The sequence below is a fragment of the Camelus dromedarius genome, chromosome 4, assembly GCF_036321535.1.
Source record: "Camelus dromedarius isolate mCamDro1 chromosome 4, mCamDro1.pat, whole genome shotgun sequence".
Lineage (NCBI taxonomy): Eukaryota > Metazoa > Chordata > Mammalia > Artiodactyla > Camelidae > Camelus > Camelus dromedarius.
The window spans coordinates 81,017,302-81,034,797 of NC_087439.1; the positions used below are offsets into that span (position 1 = coordinate 81,017,302).

The 17,496-nt window shown below is 54.2% G+C and overlaps 1 protein-coding gene across 5 annotated transcripts in view; it reads right to left on the reverse strand.

Moving 5' to 3' along the window:
• TNS1 (tensin 1) overlaps positions 1 to 17,496 on the reverse strand; it is a 174,673-nt gene that overhangs the window by 124,854 nt on the left and 32,323 nt on the right. The window contains exon 1 of one of the 5 annotated variants that reach the window (XM_031452140.2): positions 6,252 to 6,460. The exons of 3 other annotated variants lie outside the window; for them this stretch is intronic. The gene's annotated coding sequence lies outside the window, so the exon portion shown is untranslated. Of the gene's footprint in view, positions 1 to 6,251; positions 6,461 to 17,496 lie in introns of those variants that run through there. One more of the 5 variants, XM_064485164.1, reaches the window with a different exon arrangement.

Consider the following 17,496-nt stretch of genomic DNA (forward strand, 5'->3'; position numbering starts at 1 on the left):
CCAAGGTGAAGTTCGCAGTCTGGGACCAGGGAAGGCTCCGGCAGGGAGATGGACTTGCAGACTCTCCTAGCCTAGCCTCTCTCCAGCCCTCTGTCTTACAGGTGAGGACACCAGGCTCAGCAAAGGAAGGGACTCATCCAGAGTCCAGGCATGGAGAAAGAGCCTTGCTCTCTCCCACTGCCCTCGGCCACTGGGACCCCAGGGCAGAAACGCTCCCTTACACTTCCCTGGAAGCCCTCTGCCTGCCCTCCATTCCCACCCCAGCACCAAGCCCAGTGCTGAGCCCACAGAGTGCTCCCCTTAAAGGGTGGTCGGAGACCAGTTGCCTACTGTCAAGGTCAAGGGTCGAAGGTGAGCCCCTCCTCTAGATGAGCAATGGCCTAGAAATGAGGCAGAGGTGAGCAGGGGCTGAGGAGGGGAAGCAAGATAGGGCTGGGCTGAGCTCAGGAACCCTCCCCAGCTGTCAACATCATCAGCCCAAGCCCATTCTTTCTCCAAAAAAAGCGCTTAATGCCTTTTACAGCTGCAACTGGGAGGGCCAGGGGTCCGGAAATGGAGCTCAAACCCCCGACCCGGAGCAACCTCAGCCTCCCTGGGTGGGAACCAGGGCTAGGTGGAGCGTGTAGCTTGGCAGGCCCCAAAGGCTGACCGCTGCTAATGAGGAACGTCAGGGGCACAGGGAAGCAAAGGACCCCAGGGAGGCCTGGGATGGAGAGGGCATGTGGCCAGGAGCCTGCCCCTACCACGGAGTCAAAGCTCCCAGCTACACGGCACACAGGAAGGGCTGCGTGTGGTTCCCCCACTTCCTACCAACAAGGGACTGAGCTAGAGTTGCAGCAAGAGGGACACAGGTTAGATTTCAGAAAGACATAGAGGGTGTAAGACACAGCAATTTGCAGCATATTAGGGGAATCACACTTTAACATACAGGTGCTACCCCTATGGATGGTCAAGCGTAGCCTGCCTGGAGGCCAGGCCATGTCCTTGCCAGGCCTGAGAGTCTCCGACTCGGTGACTCTTATCGGGGAATGGGAAGGAATCCAAGGAGAGCCTGGGCTGGTTTACAATAATGCATCTTGTTTACAGTGCTAGCAGCTTTCTCAGAGCCCTCCATAAACATAACTGCATCCTCCCGGGCAGAGAAGACCGTGAGATGTCCCCTCATCACCCCACCTCCCCTCAGTCAGAGAGACAAAGAGTTAGGGGGAAAGGAGGTCTCTTCTCTGGCTCTGATGGTAGGACCCCTTGAGCAAAAACGATGCCACCATGTCCTCTATCTACTCTCTGGTCCCATAACCCTCCCATCTTAGGGGTAGAACAACAACGACAGGAGATGAAAGGGTCAGCCCAGAGTGGGGCTCTGGGAAGAACACCACTGCCACCACCAATAATAATAATAATTACTCACATTTACTGAGCACTTACTATGTGCTCAGCACTGTTCAAAGTGTTTTAAATAAACTAACTCACTTGATCCTCACAACCACACCATGAGGCAGAAACTGTTATTAAAACTGCCTAGGGCATTACGCTAAGTGAAATAAGTCAGACAGAGAAAGACAAATACTGTATGATGTTACTTATACGTGGAGATTAAAAAATACAACAAACTAGTGAATATAACAGAAAAGAAACAGACTCACAGATACAGAGAACAAACTAGTGGTTACAAGAGGGCAGAGTGGGGCAGGCAACACTCGGGGTGGGTAGGAGGTAAAAGCTATTGGGTGTGAGATCAGCTGCAAAGATGTATTCATATAGGGAATATAGCCAATATTTTGTCATAACTGTAAATGGAGAGTAACCTTTAAAAATTGTATAAAAAGTTAAATTAAAAATAAAATTGAAAATAAAAAAACTAAAATTCTTACCCCTCTGCCCCTCATTAGGTAGTCAATTTGTGCTCAGCAGCACTCTGCCGGGCACAGTAAGGATCACCAGGGAGGCAAAGGACACAGGCCTGCCCTCAAGGAGCTTCTAATCCGGTTAGAAGACAAGTCAGCACACAGGGAGCTTGCAAGGGCTAGGAGAACGGAAGGGTCCCACATTCTCTGCTGGAAAAGGCTTAGGAAGTTTCCTGGGAGACCTGACCTAGGACTAGGCCCCTCCCCCCATAGTAGCAGAAGGATGGGATTCCACTTAGGCCCTCCTGTAACCCCTCATGGCCCAGCAGCTCCCTAGGACCCCGCCCTTCTCAGCCAGTCCCTCTCAGCCTCCTGGAACACCCAGGCCTGAGCTACAGGCATCCAGCCCTAAAAAGGCAGGGATTACAGGGCCCAGGCTAACCCTAGAGGAGGCAGCGCCAGGGACTGGCTCAGGCCCACCTACCACCCCCACCCCACCCAAGCTCCAACTCCTAAGAGACCAATCACCCTCCCTGAGGGAAATCAAACTGTAGACAAGCAGGAAGATGGTCAAGGTCACCAACCTGGGCAGGAGCAGACCAGGGATCCAGCTGCACCTCCTACACCACCTCCGCCACCCAGAGATGGGAAATGTTTCAGGCGATTTGAGAAAAGGAAGGAGAGGAAGGTGGCGTGTGACTGTGCATAATGGAGGGGACACCATGGAGGGAGGGAGCACGGCCCTGCAAGGCTGGCAGCCCTGCCACCTCCACTACCGTCGTTCCAGCTCACTGGTGCCCACACCTCTGCACACCTAATAGCTTTGAAAACTAAGAGCCAGGGCCAGGGGAGGGGGGTTGCCAGGGACAGAAGTGTCCCAAACCCACTCTCTTCCTCCCGCAGCAGCACACCTGCTTCTGATTTGCTTTTTTCAGAGTCTAGTAACTGAGAGGGCTTTCCTCTTCCCCTCTTCAATATGCATCCCTCAACTGGACCTTAGTTTTCCTTTCTGGGGTATCAGAGACTTGTGGCCCCAGAAATAAGCCAAGAAGTCAGAAGCAGCCTCTGCCGGCCCCAGCTCTGACCCTGACTTCTCCAGGCTCAAGGGCACACTCAGCATTTCACCTTCCTGCCCCTCACCCCCGAACTGGGTCCCAGTCAGACCAGAGGAAGGAGTGTCTTGATTAAGCAGCCTCATCTGGGCCCAAGGTATTGAAGTTAGACATCAGAAAGAACTTCATCCTTAGTCAAAGCCGGGACCCTACTCCTTCCCTCTCTCCACTGAGGAGAAAAAGGATCAAGGGGCACCCAGATAGAAGGGACGGTAGGGAGAAGAAGGTGTAGGTCCAGAGCCCAACCCAGAAGCCCACCCTGACACTCACTCCATCAGGGGACGCCCAAGCCTCCCAGAGTTCGGTGTTTAGAACCTTTTCACCCCACCCCCACCCTGCCTCTCCTCCCTGCTCTCAAGGCCCACCTCCACCTGGAAAACAGGTCTGGAGAGGCTGGCAGGGGGGAGCAGGTGGCCTGCTCCTCCTGCACTCCAGAGAGGCCCTTGAGAACAACGCCCTTTGCTTGAACCCCTAGCTGTTAGTTACACAAACCACTTTGAGCTGCCCTGACAACCTTGTATTATTTTACAAATTCAGAAACTGAGGCTCAGAGAAGAGCAGCCTTGGTTGTTTTTGCATCTCTGATCTTGGCTCTGCTGCCTACCATCCCCAGGCAGGCTGGGGCAGCCCCTTTTGGGGGGCCAAACTGGGCAGGGGCTCGAGCTGTCCACCCTCACAGCACACCACTGCCCCCAGTTAGCACCTCACCGGTGTGGGGTTAGGGCGCGGACTCTGCAGGGGACATGGGTAAAGGTCTGCCATGCGTCTCCCGCTCCATTCCACACCAGGCCACGAGCCCACAGGTCTGCTCCAGCCCTTGTGGTGTTGGTTAACCAGCAGGGCAAGGAGCAGAGGGGGACAGGAGGAATTAGAAGAAACTCAGAATCCTTGCAGGAAGCAGCTGAGGCAACCTGGTGGGCCATTGAGCAATGGATGTGAAGGGAGAGTAGCGGGCTCCCTGTTCCCTGAACATGGCAGGGATGAGGAGGACCCTGAGTGTCTGCGCCCACGCCCCAGGCCAGAGGCCACTGACTTCCTGCTCCCTGATGCGGGTGTCAGAGAATTCCCCAGCTCCAAGAATCCCAGGACCTCAGCATCCCAGGAGACCTTCAAGGTCATCCCTTCTAACCACATCCCAGCTCAGGAATCCTTCCATGCTATTGTCCAGCCTCTGTCTGAATTCCCCCCTGGAAGGGAAGCTCACTACCTTACAAGGCAGCCCCTTCTCCCGCTGACCCGCCAGGCTTGTTTATTAGGGAGGCCTCCTTCACACCTTCCTTCACCGAACAAAAATCCATCCTGCCCCTTTGCTTCCAACTCTTCAGTAGAACCAGGACACTGAGAGGTCCCAAACTCCAAGGCTTCAGCCACAGTCCACCAGCAATGAGAAGATGGTCACCAAACTGTAACCTTGCCCCTGAACTCATCTGCACCCTACCCCAGCCCTCCTCCACCTGGCCACCAGCTCCCTGTGTTTACAATTCTGGACACCGAAACTCCCATGGGAGGTTCTGGGGCTTTGAGGGGAAGGGAAGTATGAAATACTGGATGAGGGATCAGAAGGAGAGCCAGAAGGGTTCAAGGCCAGGTATTTGGAAGCAGAGGTTCCCAGATTGCCTCCTCCGCCACCCAAGAAGTCTCAGCTCTGGATCAAAGTCCTGGCTCTTAGTCCTATTAGACTGGCTGAGACCCTTCTAGGCCCTGGCCCACTACCTCCACTCCCTGCCCTCTGTGGGCAGCAGAGTCAAGGTCAACCCCAAGCTGGGATCCCAGCACTGATCCCACTTAGAACTCTCCCATCCAGCTCCCCGTCCCGAGCCAGGTCCAGGTCCTCCCTCCCACACCCCTAGGCCAGAGGGGTCAGGGAAGAGGGTGTCTTAGCTGTAGCAAGCCTTGTGGCCCTGGGGGAGAGAGAGAGGCTGGGGGAGACTGGAGTAGCCACCAGCTGGCAGGGGTGGGAGCAACTTATGACCAAGTCTAAGCCACAGTGGTCCCCACCCCACCCCACCCAGGCAGCTTCAGGAAGAGGCCCAGCAGAGACTCGAGGAAAAAGGCTATTTCCCCTCTCTCCCTCCTGACCCCTCTGGCTTGGCTTTGCCACGTGGAAGGGGCACTGGGGCTTCCAGAAGAGAAGCCCCTGTCCCCAAAAACTCTGGAACCCTCATTTCCAGTTTTCCCTCTTAGCCTCACCCCGCTCCACAACCACCTGTCCTGGCCTCCTTAAACCAGTTCTTCCCCTAGCCAGCACCTACCCTGTCCCCTAACCCCATCCCACTCCCCTGTAAGGAACCAGACTTGGGATCACAGCAGCCTTCTCCTGATCACCACTCGGTCACCACCGTCCCAGTTTCCTCTACTAGGACAGTGGCCAGCCTAAAAACATCTGGCCAGGCAGTCCTGGCCCTGGTCCTGAACTGAGGGTGGGAGACAGACACTGAAGTTAGCTCTGTATGGATGCTCTGGCTCGGAAGGGGGTGGTAGGCAGGGCATCAGAGGGTCAGAGCAGGAGACGGCGGCAGTGGGGACAGAGGAAGGAGAAGGGGGCGAAAGGCAGCTGCGTATGTCTGTTCATTAACCACCTGGATTAGCTATTTCTGCCTAGAGGGGTGTAGAAGGAGTAAGAGCTGCTGGATGGGGGAGGGTGGCATGGGGCACTCATGCCAGCCTGTGCCCACAGGCAAAGGAGCACGGACCCACGCTGAGGGGAGTGAAGCACGGGAGACCTTTCCAGGCCTGCCAGACCCTCATTTGCTGCCTTGGGGGCCCCCTGGGAGATGAGGGGTGGGAACAAAAAGAGCCCCAAGGAGGAAGAAGGTGCCAGGAACTACTCCAGCCAGTGGCGGGGAAAGAAATGAAGAGGAAAAAATGCCCACGCCTGTGTGGTGGTCCTCTCCTCCACGCAGCCCTGAGGTGGCTGGCATGTAGGGGAAGGGACCCTGGAGCCTAAATCCCCCAACCTACCCCCTGCCTTGGTCAGTATGTCCCTCCCCACTCACCCCTGCTGGTCTGGGTCTCAAGCAGCCACTGACACCAGCAACTTCTCCAGCAAACAAAACTCCTTCTGACTGGTCTCTCTCAGAGCAGGGACAACCGCGCCCCAGACATCCCTGCCAGAACCAGACACTGAAGGCAGGGGACTGACAGGTCGGCCCTGAGGGGCTACCTAGCCCAGAGACACATGATCAGGCGGGCTGACCGCCCCCTCCCCCAATTTACGCCCTGATCGTGGTCCTGACAGCATCAATGTCGGCAGCCAGTTACACAAACGGAGCACACACTCACACCCCGCACTCACCTTTCCGGCAGAGAAGCCACTGGGTTGGGTGGGTGTCTGGGCTCACAGGACAGGGCAGTGGGCAGTGATGGGGCAGCAGCTGTGGCTGGCAAAAAGCTGGTTGCCGAGAGGAGGGCGTGAGTGAGCCTTGTGTCCAGGCGGGGAGCGGGCGCAGGGAGCAGAGCTGGTCCCAGGGCCACTGCTGGGAGCAACTGAGCGAGGGCGCTGCTCGCCCGGCTCCCTCCCCCGGCAGCGGGCGGGCTATCGGCGCACCGCCTCCTTTCCCCTTCCCGGAGCCGGCCAGCAGTCCGCCCCGCCACCTCCTTTAACCCCTGAAGCACTCGGGCCAGGGCACTCATGCCCAGCTCCCAGCTCGCCTGCTTGGTAGCAGAGCACATCCGCCTGGGGCAGGGCATGCCAAGAAGGGTGGCCTCCCCTCTCCTTCAGCTACTGGCCCACCAGCCCCCCTGGGGACCCATAGGGAGGGGCAGGGGGCTTGCTTGCAGGGCAGAGGTAGGGAAAGGGAGTGGGATGCCAAGAGGTCCAGGACCCCATGGAAGAGACAGAGCTGCAGAGAAACAGCTCAAGGGCTACTGGGTGAAGAAGGATGGTTGGTGAGACAATAATAATAAATAGCAAGTTTTACAAACCATTCTGCTTTATGCTGTTACCAACTCACTTGGTGACTGGAGACCTAGAATATCACTTCTGGTTTTTTTTTCCCTTATTTGGCAAATGTGGGGTAACAATCCTTGCTTTTCTCCTGCGCTGAGTTAGACATTTGTGACTGTATACTCAAAAGTGATTTGAATTGAACTCTGAGTTAAGGGAATGCATACTTCAACTCTCTTTGAAATACATCGGAAAAAAAAAAAAGATGGATTGCCAAATAGATAGAAATGTGATAAAGCAAATACATCGAAGTGTTCATTATAGAATCAGGAAGTTTACTATATCATCCTTTCAACTCTTCCATGTGTAAAAAGCTTTTTACGATGAAAAGCATTGGGGGAAATGTGATTTGAAAAGTTTGGAGTACCATACAAATGATGAAAGTGAAGAAGCAGACAGGATTATTTTGAGGGGAAGGGAAAAGTCATTTGCCGTCCACTATCGGTATGTCGGACATTTAAAGAATATTCTCTCTCTCACTTAATCTTCAAATCTCCCTTGTTATTTTAGCTGAAGAAAGTGACCTTGGAGCGGTTAGCTGACTTGTCCAAGACCACACAGGAGAGCGTAGAGAGCAACTCTGACCCTATTCGGTCTCCAGAGCCAAGCTTCCCACCACCCAGCCCTTCGAGATTGAAAGGCCCTTCACTTTGACATGTGGGAGGTCCTGGGCCAATGACCTGCATCATTGAGACTCAGTTTCCCCTGCTGGCCAATGATTTTGGATCCAAATGTCTTCAAGACCTTTTCAGTTCTGATGATCACTAATTTTATGAATCCAGCCAAACCTTTCCCCAGGCTTCAATTTTCCAAAGAGTAAAGTGACAGGGGAGCCCAGGAGGAACAGATTTGGGAGCCCAGGAAAGATTTGGGAGCATCTGGGGCCATGTGACTGGGATGGTCAGCACATTAGAGGGCTGCTCCCCACCCCCTATCATCAGTGATAGGGAAGCCCAGGCGAATGGAGGGGGTGGAGAGGGGCACCTTCTCAGGACCTTATGTGGGGAGGGCGGAATAGAGGCATCACTGCATCCACCCGCTGCCTCCAGAGCAAGATGGCCTCATCCCTGCCCAGGTGGGAAGAGTCTGGCCTCCCAGAGTCCCAAGCTCCAGCGTCTCAGAACCTACCAGCCTTGACAGCGGCCTCAATCTGTGACATGAGTTCAATCTCTGGCACTGCCCAGAGATGGGAAAGACCTGGCCCCACAGAACATGCCTCTGAGACTGCATAGGGAAACCTGGCCCAGGCCTCCTCAGGCCCCTGTCCAGCCTTCGCTGGCCCCAACTCTCCAGATAGCCTTATCCTGCCCAACCCGCACACCCTCTGCAGACCAGGAGCAGCTCAGGGCCTTGCGCCAGCCGCAGTCAGGGGAGGGAAGTGGAAAGGTTCTAGGCTCTTCTAGAGGTGGAAGGGGGAGTTGACTATAAAAGTGGAACCTCTACCAGGTCACAGAATAGCAGAAGTTCCATCCTCCCCATCACCTGCTTCCAACCTACACCCACCTTCATCCTGCTTGACCTCAAATAGTCCCAGGTCCCCATCGCCTACCATATCCAGTCCAAGCTCTGCAGCAGGACATTTGAGGCCCTCTGTGATGAGGCCCTGTCTTTGAAGCCTCCCTTTTAAATGCTTAATTCTGCACAAAGCTGTACCAAGATAATTATTTGCAGACTTTTATCTTTAAAGCTATATAATTGCAAACCAAAAAACTGACTCTGCTAAGATATGGGGACCATGCGACTGGTACATGGATGTCCCAAGTGCACCCCACCCACGTCAGGTCTGCGGCAGATCCAGGGGGCTCTGAGAGACGCCCTCCTCCAGCCGCTGTCATCCCCCACCCCAACTTCATTCCCTCTACCCCAGCCTTCCCACTCTGGCACCTGGGCACAGAACTGTGAATTCAGCAAGTCTCTAGAAACCACACAGAGGAATTAAGAGGAACTAGAGGATTTCAAAGAAGAGCAGCCTTTTCCTTTATTTCCAAGAGCTGTCCCACAGCTGATCTCACACACTTTCCCCAATCAGTCCCACCATCTCACACACACACACACACACACACACACACACACACACAGCCAGAACCGGTTCCTCAGAAGCCTACACAGTCCCTTTTCTCTCTCTCCCCTCCCCACTCCTCCCCTAGCCCTGAAAACTCAGGATTCCCAGGGTTTCCCATCTCCCATCCCCCCAACCCCCTCCCCTCTCCCTGAGCCAGCCTATGCCCCTTCCCTCCTCCCTCCCTCACTCCCATCCCCAAGCGCAAGACTGCACATCTGGTTCCAGTTGTGGTTGGTCCATTCAGGGGCAGGCCTGAGGGGGTTCTCATAAAACTGAATAATACCAGTGTTGGAGCCCAGTGTAGCTGGGGGAAGGGAGGGCAGGAGGCTTAAGAGGATGGGAGGGAGAGAAGCCTGCAGCAGGGAGGCAAGGAGAGACACAGAACCCAGAAAGGAGCAGGGCAGTGCCTGGCATCTAATAAGCATTCAATGGATGCTTGTTAAGGGAAGACAGACGCTAGAGAAACGGAGGGCAGAAAAACCAGGAGGAGAGAGTGGGACAAAGACTGAGTCAGAAACAGGGACCCAGAAGGAGGAAGGAGAGGGAGCTGGGGATGATGGGACTGCCCATGAAGCTACAGAGAGGCCATTGAGAAGAGAGGGAAAATGAACCATGCATGTTGGGGCCAGGTGCTGAATCAGGCACTGCCACGAGGAGAGGCGGGGATGCTACAGAAAGGGAGAGAGGGCTACTAAAAGACTGAGAAGAAAGGGCCAAGAGAAAGTCAAGAGAAAGAAAAGTGCCCAAGATTCAATGCCCAAGAGCATTGAATCCAGGTTTCCTAGAGGGGGCTGGAGGTCCACCCAGAGCTGATCTCATTTGCTCCCTCATTTCATTTTTGTCAATATTTAAACGCCCGCCCTGCACCTAAACTTTCCCTTGTGTTTCTCCGTGCAGATCTCCATTAAAACCTGGGACGTGACTATAGATTCTTCTCCCAGTCTTAGAGATGGGCTCAGAGCAGTTAAGGGACTCCTCCAACATCACAGAGCAGCTGAGGAAAGAGGTAGAATTTGGATCCAGATCTTCCAACTCAAGGCTCAGTCGCCATATGGCACAAGTGGGAATGCCAGGCCCCGGTTCCCCCTCTGGAGGGCATCGTGTCACTCGACCCCCACTCTCGAGAGGCCAGATTCCCAGGCTCTTAACAGGACTGAGGGGAAGCTCCTCTGAACTGACAGTTGACCACAAACACCCAGCAGGGAGGGACTGGCTTCTTAAATCTTCCTAGGACAGGGAGAGGGGTGGTCTCTGGGGGAGGTGCTGGAGCTACCCTCTCCAGCACCCTTGGCCCTCACCCTCTTCCTCCCTCTCCACCACAGACCCTGAGGGGAGAGGCCCAGGGCCTCAGAATTCTGCTGCGCCAAACACACAGCTGGCTGGGACCCAGGCCCCGGGGGTCACCCTAGACATGTGGTGAATGTCTGTGCATTTGGGTTGCGCCCTTCCCCTTCTGACCACACCACCCTCCTGCAGCTACAGATGAGTTTGGGCTGCCCCCTGGGATGCTTTCATCTCTGGGGCACCCTCTGGGACCTCCTGGCTAGGGCACCCTCCAGAGTTGATTCCAAAAGCCACACCCCACAGATCTGCTGCCCCACAGATCCCTTCTTCCTCCTTTCTTTCCAAAACTGGGCTTCACACCCCAGGTCACCGGTCCTTTCCTTTTCTATTTGTCATCCTTAACACTCAGGCCAGACCAAGGCAGGAGCAGGGGCACCCCCTCCTCACCGCAGTCCCCTATTTGCATCTCATTTACATGCATTCCCAGCATCTCTCAAAGTGCAGCAATGCCTCAGGCCCTTTGCCACACACTCCCCCAGGGAGGGAAAAGCACTAGGTCTTCCACATTCCAGCTTCCTACTCTCAGATTTGCACTGTAGTCTAAGGGTGGAGGATCAGAGGGCAGGGAAAGCAAGAAAAAAGCGGCTTGCCAATAGCTTGTCCCCAAGACACATGCTAGCAGCCTCTCCCCTCCTGGAGACCGTCTCAGTTTCCACCCAGGAGAGGCACTGGGATTCAGCACCAAGAGCCTCAGACTGGGAGTCAGGACCTCAAGTTCCAGCCCTGCTCAGCCACTGATGTCTTGGTGACCCAAGGTCACTCTCAGGCCCTCTTGGCTTTCATCTTCTCATCTGATAACCTCTCAGGTCCCTTAGAAGATTCCTCGGACACGTTTCCAAGCAGATGATGGTCCTTGGCAGAGAGTCACTGATGGTGCCAGTTGACTACACACGAATCCCTGTCTCCCCGAGCAACACAATTTTGAAGCTGGAAGGACCCTGAGATTTAGTTGCCTCCAGGACAGGATTCCCCTTAAGCCTATCTCAGTGATAATCACTGGCTCTGCCTGGATTCTTTCAGAGAGCCCACACCCCCACCGCCTCACATACCCACATCCACCACCCTAACCCATTATTATAAGGTTCCGAGACTGGACGGTCGGGGAATCCCCAAACCCAGATTATCTGGGTTTCAGGAAGGTGTTGGCAGGATCCAGGCTGAAATGCCTAGAGCCAAGAGAGAAAGCCGAGTGGATTCCTAGCCAGCAAGCCAAGGGATGTTGATTAATAGATCAATGTCAACTTTCTCACTTGCCAAAGGGCTCTGTCCTCTGCCCTGGCTTGTCCAACATACTTATCAGTAACTTAGGTGAAGACTTACAATGGAGGTTTACCAAGTACACGAAGAAAACAAAAAGTAGAAGGAAAAGCTAAGATGCCAAACTGAATCGAAGTGTAAAACTGACTTTACAAAAAAGCCAAAATTAGCAAGGGAACATTTCCCATGGGGTAGAGTCCTGAATTAAGGTTCAAAAGTTTAAAAAAAAAAAAAAACTGAGTTAATCTTGGGAAAGGTCTAAGATTTGGTGAAAACAGAAATTCAGTGCAGCTGACAGCAGGCTATGGTTGCCCCTAAAAGGCATGCGCACTTTTGATTGCATTAATAGAGGTATAGAATCCAAACCAAAGTAGGTAAGGGTTCCACTCTACTCCACACTGCTCAGACACCATCAGAAATGTCAAGTCCTCGTCTATACTCTGTAAATCAAAGAGCATCCGGGGGGGACAACAGTACATATTCAATAAATATTTGTTGAATAAAAGCACAGGAGGGTTAAAGAAATAGGGTCCAATTTTTATTTCAGATGATGCAGAAAGGATACAACATGGATCATCAAATACTGGAAAACCTCTCTCGGGAAGGTAAGCCAGGGCAAACGTCACGGCCCATATGCACTCCTTTTTCTTTCTGCCCCTTTTTCTGTGAATTCCTTGAAGCCTGGGACCATTTTCCATTCGCCTCTGAATGTCCAAGAAGCAGGAACAGCCAGGGGCTGATCAGCTGCTAAGGACAGAGCAGCATCCTGACAAGGCCAGGTCAGCCGATAGGCTGCTGGCCCCAGCATGAGAGCGGCCCTTTAGCTGAGCCGGCCAGGCTGGGAGAGGCAAGGAGCCAGGCTGGTGGCTGAACTTACACGTGCTGTCCCAGGCTGGCTCAAGTACTGGTCCACTGACCTCCCACCTCTACAACTACCCCCTTGCCACTGCCCAGTCGACCTGTGGGGACTGGCCCTAGCCAGCCACGCTTGCCCCAAATCTGGAGCTGCCCACTGGCTCAGGTCCCACCAAACCTTGGGTTCTGCTCCCTCCTCTCTCTCATCACTGGCATGGCCTTCGTCCACCTCCTCACCCTTCTGTGCATCGACTTCCCTTCCCTGTACCCCCTTAAGTTACCCCTCATCTCACCATTCCTCCTCCTTAACATCTTCTCCTTAACATATCCTCGTCCCTCCAGTGTTCTTCTTATGACTATCTCTCCTTGCCCTGGTTTCCATGGCAACAGGCTGTTGAAACTTTCACCCTTGTCCCACTCTCACTCTCTCCCCATTTTTTTTTTTTAATTATAAAGCATTTTCAGGGTTGGACAGAGCTGGAGACTTCCCTCCTGAGGACTTAGGTTCCATCCCTAGAGATAATAATAATCACTTTGCTCCACCTTGAAGTGAGGTGCTATCCCTCCCAGGGTATGAGAATCAGAGAAATCTAGCCCCGCCCTGCTGGAGTTCAGGAGTGGAGGGAAGAGAGTCCAGGCTTTGGAGAGGCACAGACCGCGCCCGAAGCCTGGCCACCCACCCACTGGCGGTGTGACCTCAAGCAAGTCACTTAACCGCTTTGAGTGCCAAGTGCAGAGTCTGTCCAGGGCAGCCCTTGGTACGGTTATGCTCCCCCCACATCCTCCTTCAAAGAAGCCATCACCGCGCCCACTTGAATCACAATTCATCTCTTCTTCCGATATATCATTTTGGTGTTGTTTAATAAATGCTCAAATTTATAGAATGCTTTCCATGTTCTTAGAGCTTTGTGGATATTAACTCACTTGAATCCTCTGAACAACCCTATGGATATTGACCATTATTGATCCTATTTTATAGATGAGGAAACTGACATTCAGAGACATCGACTAAAAGATTGTGACTCTTCTAGCTGAAGCAGCAGCATCAAGTCGGCAGGGACCTGGCAAGTTGACCTCCCACACAGCACGGGGCTCTCCGTGTGCCTGGCGTGCCACCAGCCTCTGCCTGCTCACCCCCCACCCTGAGCTCCCCCCACAGCCAAAGCAGCTCCCACCACTGGCTGCAGCCTACTTCCTGAGGCCCCGGGTCCAGCCTCAGGGAACAAATGACTTCCAAGCTTTATTCAAAAATCATACATACGCAGACACACAGTCACTCACCATCTCCCAGAGTAGTCGCTTCACAGGCTGGACATTCCTGGTCCTCCACAGTTTCTGGATCTTTCCACTTTCTAGGTGCTCAGTTGTTTCTCTGGTTCTGGTCCCTGACCAGGCAGCCCTCATCCCTTCATTTGTTCATTCACTCACCCATTCATTCAGCAAATGCTTTGTGAGTGCTGCCTTGGGTCAGGCCCTGTGCCCCAAAGCCCCTGTCAAAGCCAGGTACAGGGTCTGGAGGATGAGGAGACACTGAGCAAACCAAAGCACAGACATGTGACATGCAGAGTGCTGAGCAACATGAAGGGGAAGCACAGAATGGTGGTGGGAGGGACCACCGACAGCCAGTGCGCCCTCCACACGTGCCAGGCCCCGTCCACGCACAAGCTCATTCACTCCGCACCACGGCCCTGGGAGTGAGTGAGTGTTATTCTAACCTGCTTTGCACAGTTGTAGCAGCTCAGACACAAGAGGCGAAGTCACTTGCCCAAAGTCAATAAGAAGAAGACAGCAAAGAAGCAGTGGCAATGGGATCAAAGCCCAGTTTGTACTCCTAACTGTGACGCCATCTTATCTCTAGAGGCTCAGAGAAGGTTCCTTAGGATCAGTTCCCAAACTCATAACCCCCCACACGCACGTGCCAGCAGCAGCCTGATGGTGCAGAAGGCAGTGGGCCCGCCCCGGCATGACACAGACCCCACGCTCTGCTTCTGTCCGCATACCCTAGTATGGCGCTGGCTTCACGAAGATGGTGGTCACCCTACTCCAGACCCTCTGCTTTTCTTCCACTTGAAGTCACCTTCAGACCTTTGACCTATACCCTGGTTGGCTTCAAGGGGGCTGGAGGGACTGTCCAAAAGGATGTGAATGGATCCAGTGTCCAGTCACTCCCAGCAGAGTTTGGGTGAGAAATGACTCCTGGTCTCACCGATAGAACCTGGACGGGAGCAGGAAGGGCTACAAAGCCTGGTTAACAATCACCGCAGCATCTTTCCAAGGCCACCCCATGGGGCTTACAAAATGTTGGTGAGAATTTAGAGTTGACCATCCTTATAGTGACATGGGTACAAGTAGGGAACCCCAATGTCACCACAGGGAGGAACTCAATGGAATCAACCCAGAACCAGGTGTCCAGCTCCCAACCCAATGCTCAGCCTAGCCGCCAGGAGAGCCAGTGCTGGGCTCACTGGGCAGGGACAGAAGCAAGAGGCTGTCCACATAACCGTGAAAAGGGAAAGAGCAGGGAGAAGGGAAAGGGCTCACAGGGCCTGGATGCTTAGGCTCCAGATATAGCACGGCCCTGGCCCCACAAGATGACCAGACAGAGGCTGGGGTGGGAAAGATGAGCAGGGCGAGAAGCAACAGCTGGAGCCCCTCCCTCTGGGTGTTCCTCCCCAGGGACCCCACGGTGACTGTTTTCCTAGGAACATTGTGTTCAGGCTGTGAGTCTTGGCTCAAGCACCCTACCCTGGCAGACCTCCAGCTGCCTGTTTAATAATGTACAGCCAATCGGCCATTAACAGCAGATTCCACAAAAAAAAAAAAAAAAAAAAAAAAGTTTAGTGGTTGTTTTTGTTGTTGTTGGTTTTTTTTTTCTTCTTCCGGGTAGTTGGTGGTGGTTGTGAAAAACAAGTCTTCTCTGGCCGATGTCCAGGGCAATCACAGCCTGCCCAGGCTCGGGGATCCTGGCAGATTCCACCTGCCTCTGCCCACCCCCACCCCACCACACAGAGGCGCCAAAGTGCCCGCTCCCACCCCCACATGCCTGGCGACACCCTGGGCCTGCTACCCTGGTGGAGGAGGTGGGGCAGTCGTCCTGGCACCTGGGAGTTCAAGGGAGGCCTAGGCGGGCCAAGGGAGAGGATGTGGGATGTGCTGGTGGGGGTAGAGGCGGGCAGGTGGGGGCCCAGTTCTAAATGGGCCTGGCGCTTCCTAGGAATTTCACTCCTGTCTGGCCAAAGACGGAGCAGAAGGTGAGGCCAGGGTAGCCCAACCAGGTGTGAGGACCTCAGTCCGGAGCTGGCTATTCAGGCAGGACAAGGAGAGGAAGTGAGGATCTTGGGGCCTGCCCCCAATCCTCTCCATCTGAGAGTCAGGATTTGCAGTAAGATCCTGGGAGCTCAAAATCAAAGACTCATAGGAGGGCAGTTAGGGCAGAGAGTGGAAGCCTCAGTCCTGTAAGAAGCTGCATGGTGAACAGATGCGCCCTGGGCTGTCGGCAGAAGCTGGCCTGGGTGAGAAAGCCAGCTAGACTCTCCCTCCTCTCCATCCCGGCAACAGACTGCCAACCCAGAAATGTGAGCAAGGCAGAAAGAGCTTCAATAGCCTTTCTTGGTAGAAAAAGCTACCAAGAGCCAAGGGGCACCGACCTTATGGCTCTGCCGTGCTTCCTGGTGACCCTGGACCAGTCTTGTGCCCTCTCTAGGCCTCCGTCTCATTGTCATGCCATGAGCGGAATGAGCTGGGGGTCTCCCACCCTGCCTGAAGGTCTCAGCCAGAGAGGGACTGCAAAGGCCAGATGCAGGGCAGACAGAGGGGTCCACGGTCATGATGATGATGGCGATACGTTATCATTTATCAGGCTCTGAGTATGTTCCAGGCACTGTATTTTTTTGTCTCCCAGTAACTCTTCTAGGCAGGTACTATTATTATCACCATCATACAGATGAGGAAACTGAGGCTTGGATAGGTTAAGTCACTTACCCAAAGTCACAAGGCTAGTGACTGATGGAGGCAGGACTTGGACTCAGGCCAGTTGACCTCAGGGCTCTTTACCATGCTGCCTTGGAGAGTCCAGTCAAGGGGAGTGGCCCAGACCCCAAGTCTGGAGAATCCCAGCAGCCCCTTCTGCCTACCCTGCACACCTGCCTGCTGTCCCCTCCTCCCCACCCAGCCTCCCAGCCTCTCACCACGTCCAGGTGGTGTCATCAGCCTCCCCTCCTTTACTTCCCTCCTGCTCCCTAGGCCTCCTCGGGGCTTCCTGCTTCCCCCAGGCACAGGTACACACAGACACAGACACACAATCGTGCACACTCACACTTACTCATACACGCACACGCTCATGCATGCATGCGTGCACAGGTACCTACACACTGCACACAAGCATATGCACTTAAATCCACGTGTACACACAGGCATGAAAATGAGTACAGATACACAAGCACACTCTTTGCACACACATGCCAGTGCTTAAAGGCCCCCAAAGAACCATACTGACATGCAAACTTGCACCCACACAGGCACATGCCCCACCCACGTACACGTGGATCCATGTAGATGCACACAAACACATACATACAGGCACACACATACATACAGGCACACACATGAGCTCCAGCCACAGGAGGTTCAGTGCAGGCACCCGAGGGCTGTCTGGGCAGGCAGAGCTGGACAGGTGTCTGCCATGCCACCCGGGTGGTTATTCCAAAGGCGAGAAGGCTGCCGGCTAATAATACCACAGCACATTCTTGGCCAGAGATAAGCAGCCCCAAGCATCCTCGGCACGTTCCGGCCTCGGTGTCTCACTCTTTTGGATTCCACCCACCCGCAGCGCCGTCCTGGAGGTGCCCCAGAAGCCGGCGCCACCAACACAGACGCCTTGGCCAGGGGCCTGGCAGTCTCCCATCTCCAGGGACCCCTCAGAGACACCCACCCACACAAGCAAGAGAGGAGGGCTGTGTTCATCCTGAGAAGTGGACTAAACTACAGGTTGTCCTCCCTGCATTCCAGGCCCCCCAAGCTAGGCAAACACGCCCCGCACCACCTCCATCTGAGCGCACCTCGGACAGGCAGAGCCTG